Below are 6000 nucleotides of genomic sequence, written 5' to 3'. Positions count from 1 at the left end.
CTGAATCCAATAGAAAATCTTTGGAGGGAGCTTAAAGTCCGTGTGGCACAGCGACAGCCCCGAAACCTGAAGGCTCTGGAGGTGTTAAGAGTCACTTTTTTGATGATATTATTTTGATGGTATTTTTGTAAAACTATATTTCTATGCAAAAGTAAAAGACTTCAGCAAAGCAGACCACACACACAAGTTTAGTTGTAGTTTTTAAGTAAAATTGCATATTGCTCAAAATATTTACTGAACTAGTTGATGCTGGGATGGTTAATAAGGCAGTACATTACCACTGGTAACCATGGTTTCCAATACATTTCAAGCAGTTAAATTAGCATTCCTGGTTAGCAAGGCAAAAAAAAAAAAAACAATGCAACAGTTGAGGGAGAAGGACTGCAGTACTTTGCAATCCTTCAGATACTAAAAGCAAACTTTGGTCACTCAGGCATTTAGTTTGGCACTTTAAAAAATTTAAGAGGTCTGAAGCCGTAATGCTTCAAAACCTTAGTACACTTTGAAACCAGAAACTAGCATCTGGAGACCGCTGCTCAAGACAATTCTCCTAACTAAGCTAGTTCCTGAGTTGCTTATGTGAATGGAAATTTTTTTTATATAATATAGATATTTCACTCCTCATCAAGTTGTCAATCAGCGCACCGCAGACTGACCGGCTGAGCACATTTCAGATTTGAGTTTTCCCTCTTTAAAACTTTTTCTCCTTTCAAAGTCTGCTTCTTGAACTATCCCAGGTGGGTTTTCAGCAGGTGGTGAAAAGAAAGGAAGAAGGAAAGAAAAAAGGATGATTTGATGGAAGGAAACGGAAAAGCTGAGAGAGCGGAAGCACAAACCAAATTATTTACTGCAGTATGATAAACAGGGAGGCATACGGGGATGGAACGAATTTAAATGACAAGGCAACTGATTTCTCCTAATTGGTTTTGACTGTCTGTCTTTGAACTGCCGGTGCGCCGCGGCTCTGTTTCTAGGCAAACGGGTTATCTCCCACGATCTGAAGTGCTTCTTAATTTCCCGTACAAATATCAAACCTCTCCACACTGGATTAGTTGCAATTTAATGTGATTTGCGCTGTTGGAGCTCACGGGGGCCTTTTCTCTCTCCCCCCAGCCCCCTCTCTACCGTTTTCGCTTGAAAACGTGTGAAGCCATATCCTGCTTTGAGGTGATTCTCTCAGCTCTACCTTCAGCATGAGAACACCAACACATACCACCCACATATATCTCTCCCCACCTGCAGTTCAACATACTTGCGCAAGAGAGAGGAAAGAAAAAAAAAACAACAAAAAAACAAACAAGAGAAGAAAACTATCAAGGCAGCGCGGTAACGAGGGGTTTCGACGATAATCTGCATAATACGGGAGGAAAAATAAGGAAAGTCTGTTTACATGATACAGGTTCTTAAGCTGTGATCTCTTGATCCAAGGGAGAAAAAAACAACAACATTGAAGCTGATTTGCATCACAAACAAATGACATTATGTGACTTTGTAGTTTCGTTAGCTTTGCAAAAAAAAAGAGAGTGCTACTGAAGGTACAGAGTTGGTGGGTTCTGGAAGGGGGAGGGAGCTTCCTGTCAAGAGCTCACCAAAAGTGAGCTTTTCAAATAAATGGCAGATGCTTTCTGGCAGCAGCATCAACAAAACATAAAAAAATATATATATATCTCAACATAAGCATCTCACTTCGTTGTCTGTCAAGAGTTTTATTGACAGCGCAAGTCTAGATTGGGTGACTCCTTGGAAAGGTCTCCGAAAAGCACAGGCAGCGTTAGGTAAGACTAGAAACTTAGCACAAGAAGTTATTTTGTTTTTGTGCCAACAACGATCCTTAGTAATAAACCCTGAACTATTAGAAAACATCTTTATTTCTCTTTCAATAGAGACGCATTTAACATTTGGGAGTTGTATGTGTAGTGGGACCTCTTCAAAACTGAATATTATTCTGATGACTTCATCAATTTATAAAAGATATCAATTATTATGTTTCCATCCAATTGTCATATGAAATTTCAGTGAACTTTCCAAATGCTGCAAAAAAAGAAATGCAAATTGGGCACGTTTACGTCTACTGGTTTGGGGCTAATCAACCAGGTTATGCTAAGCGTGGTTTTGTTGGATGTTGACTCTACGCAAACAACAAGTTTCACACCAGAAGTGAGTGGAAAAACTTTGTGAGATTGATTATGTTTCAGATTTTGCCATTTTCATCAAAAATTCCTAATGCGATACCTCAAAATACGCAGTAAGAATATTGCTGAAAACATGGCTAATGTTCACCATGGGGGCTTTAATCACAATTCCTCAAGAAATAGCAATTGAATTTCTCAATTTTTGTGATAAGTTTACAAAAATCATATCACAAAAATCATGAGAAATGATAGGAATGATAATGAAAGTTTAGAAATATTTTACCAAACAACAGCAACTCAGACATCAACAAACCAGTCATTGTTGCCCTGTAACTCAGATTCAAGTTTTCTCTAGGGAGGATTACAGTGTCGGTGAGGAATTCTGACAACTTTATTGAAAGTACAAAGCATCATTCAACCTTCAAATCTTGTTTTGAATGTTGAAACTAGGATTAATTTATGATTACTTATATTGTGATTACATTGTTAAGGGTTAAAATCACACGTGCGTTTCAACGACATGCAGTGGACTGGCAGGACAACTACAGCAGACTCAAGGTCTCTGTGGTCTCATCTGAGCATGAAACATTTCTCCAATCAACATCCAAAAATACAGTCAGTTTGAAAACTGTTCTATTTTATTTTTATGTAGTCTGAGTTCCTAAAAAGCAGCGGTGAACTGAATACGTATTGCCTTTTACTGTTTAACTCTACATTGTTACTTCCACATTTTTTATCGTCACTTTGTAGAGCAGTTTCTGGCAGCAGTCACATCTGCAAATGTTTTGGGATATGTTGTTTGGTGTTTGTACAGCGTTGTATGCATTTAATTTTTACTCAGATAATGTTTATGTTATTAAATTATGAAATACATCAAAGTAACTATCTCTGTTGATATAACTACTCAAAATCACTTTAGGTTTCTTCATCATGAACAAAATGATGGTTGTATTGAGTAAACCTTGTAATAAAGACTTGTTTCCTTTTTCCAGTTAGGTTGAATGATTGAGGAAGTTCCACATACGACCGTCTTCATCTCTGCTAGCATTTGTTTGAAGCTCTGCTGAGTTTTGGGGGTTTTTTGGCCATTTTTTTGTCCAGCAAGGACAAAGAGTCATTGCGAACATGAATCTTAGCTTTGAGACGGGACGTCCATGCAGAGAACATAATTACATTGGATTCCTGTACTAAGAAGAAACATTGAAATCTTATTTTGTTTTGATGTTGGTCCTATTGGGGAGCCTGGCGGGGCGTCTGCTATCGGAATACGGCTCGCTTGGTGCTTGGGAAGTATTGATTTTGAATCTTGTTAAGGGCTTTGATGTCTTTTTCCAGGGGTTGCCCTGCACCATGTGATGTGAGGGAGGCACACAGATATACCAGCCATTCTTTGAGGTTTGGCTCCCAACGAGGGCAAAACCAGATATGTACATGCTCTGTATGAAAACACATATGTAGGCATTTTTTAAATTCACTGACAAAGAGAGAAGAGCCCTGCTGTTTCACATAAGAATCAACAAAACTTTATATTTTCTAACTCAGAATGAGAGAATTTTCTTAAGATGTAGAAGTTTGCAAAAAAAAAAAATCCTTAACTGAATTGTCTTTTGAACTCTTCAAAATTATAGTAGTTTTCTAACAATAGTTTGCTTTAATTTTAGCTCATTCCTCCTAAAACAAACTGCTGTAATTGATTCAGATTGTACATGTACATCGTCTAAAACATGGACTTTGAGTGGCCTAAGCCATTTTCTAATTTTTCTCTATGTTTGGGTTTATTGTTTTTTCGAAAGACCCATTTGATCCCAAACCAACTTCTTTGTGATTTGCTTCAATATTCCCAGAGACAAAACACATTAAACACATTGACCGGACTCAAAGTCAGGCATGTCGAGTCAGCAAATCGTCAGCTAACATTTTGTCTCTTCTTACAAGAAGATGTAGTTAACCAGCAGTAGCTGTGTTTCCACTGACCGTATAGTTATATAGCAAATTGGAATTACAAAAATATATTTGCTAAAAAAGAAACGGGGAAATAAAAATAAAAAATGTAAAACTCAAGTTTTTCTACGAAAACATTCCACATTAGAAGAGGTGATTTTCGGCTGTACCAGAATTAGTGTATTTCGCAAAACGCCAATGGAAACACTTGTTTCGCATCACGCTTGTCATGTGATCGTCTGTTCCTCCAATAGGAACACGGGGTTGTTGAAGACTACAGGAAGTGTTTGGAGGATGAGATTTTTTAATGATGTTTGTGATTTTAATTGTGTTTCTCTTTTGCATGGAGCCAAAACGTGCAAACGCAACAAAAATAACCTCAGTATTGAGACGAGGGTAAATAAATGAGCTTCCCTAGAAAATAATAACTAATCCATTATTTTTTAGTGGACAAATATAAATCGGGTGCACTTTCAAGTCAATTCACACAACGCTTCTCATCTCCTATGCTTCTAAGTTTTGTCTGAGATTAGATTTCTAGTTGAGTGGGGGGGGGGGGAAAATTCCCCACCATTTGTAAGAGTGGAAGTTGTTCGTGTATCTGAGAAAACACAAACACTTAGCTGTCCCTTGCATATAATTAGTGCCTCATGAATTTGGATGATTCTAAATATGACGTGATGCAACCGTCTCCTAGGGCCTCTCTCAAACAAATATGACACCTTGTTTCGGCTGAAGCTCAAACAATACAGTGCAATTTTCAGAATGTCAGGCCGGATTGTAAAGACGTGTTATTGCCCCCCCGCCCCACCAACTCACCCCCCCAGGTTTCATCAGATTCCAGTCAGTGGTGTCAGATGTATTTTATGTGACAACTGTAGTAACTCATGCATATCATCGCCCCTTCTCTGTTTACCACCCTCCATGGTTCCTTTCCTTTTCTCCCCTATCAGTGGAGATTTAATTGCTCGAATGCAGCAATGAGATGTTGCAGTGGCTGTTTGATCACAACTGACAAGCAATGTCATAAACTGTGATCCAGTTCAGAAACCCAGCTCGTTTACTTTGTGTGAACAAAGCTGAAAATAATGAAACCGGCTTAGTTTAAATTAGTTTAAGGCCATTTTATTACAGTTGTTTGAATTACTAATTAGTAAAAATACTAATTACAGGAAAGGTTCATTAGTCTAAAAAAAAAAAAAACTGTCACAACTTGCGATGAGCAAAATTATTCCTCTGATGACTTCTGTATTTTTTATTTTCATATAGAGAAAAGCTGAATTCTCTGCCAGAATTTCCTTTTTACTGAGCTTCTGAGACATCAGACTGTCTGAATCGGAGATCTTTGACTGCAGCACCCACATAACTCCTAATTAGCAAAAAGCTCAAACCTGCAAACTTAGTTGGTGCCGTGAAAAACAATTTACTCTCCCTGAACTGTTTCGGATTTTTTTTGCAGTATGTCTGTCTCAGGTTTGCTTATCAAGAGAGTGACAGTTCGACAGTTCTTCTTAGGGGACCGGTAATAAATCGGCCAGACGATAACCCGACCAGAGCCGGGCCCGTAGACACGTCTGAGCCCGATTCCTAACATATTATTTTAGTTACGATTTCACTGATTTACTGAAAAAAACTTTAGTTTGTGTGATTGATAGGACCTTATAAAGCTGTGTATGCAGGCAGTGTGCTGTGCTTGTTACAGTCTGATTAACTTCTGCATCCTACTTGCTTTCTTTATTTTCTCAACAGGTTAAATTATCCACTCCTGTATTTTGAAGTAGATTAACAACTTTATATCATACATTCTCCTTTTTAGATTTCTCTCTGCTGTATGTAGCGCAGACTTACTAAACGCGTCACAGAAACCCAAAGTTGCTAACTCAGTAACTTTTTCCAGCTACAAAAAGTATTTCCGAGTTGAAAATCT

General features: G+C 38.0%; 1 protein-coding gene across 1 annotated transcript in view; it reads left to right on the top strand.

The window, feature by feature from the left end:
• The window catches only part of gfra4a (GDNF family receptor alpha 4a), a 184632-nt gene that overhangs the window by 141022 nt on the left and 37610 nt on the right, over window positions 1-6000 (top strand). The gene's annotated exons all lie outside the window — the stretch shown is intronic.

This window comes from Poecilia reticulata, linkage group LG22, assembly GCF_000633615.1.
Source record: "Poecilia reticulata strain Guanapo linkage group LG22, Guppy_female_1.0+MT, whole genome shotgun sequence".
NCBI classification, from domain to species: Eukaryota; Metazoa; Chordata; class Actinopteri; order Cyprinodontiformes; family Poeciliidae; genus Poecilia; species Poecilia reticulata.
This window is presented reverse-complemented; position numbering and strand designations above follow the sequence as displayed.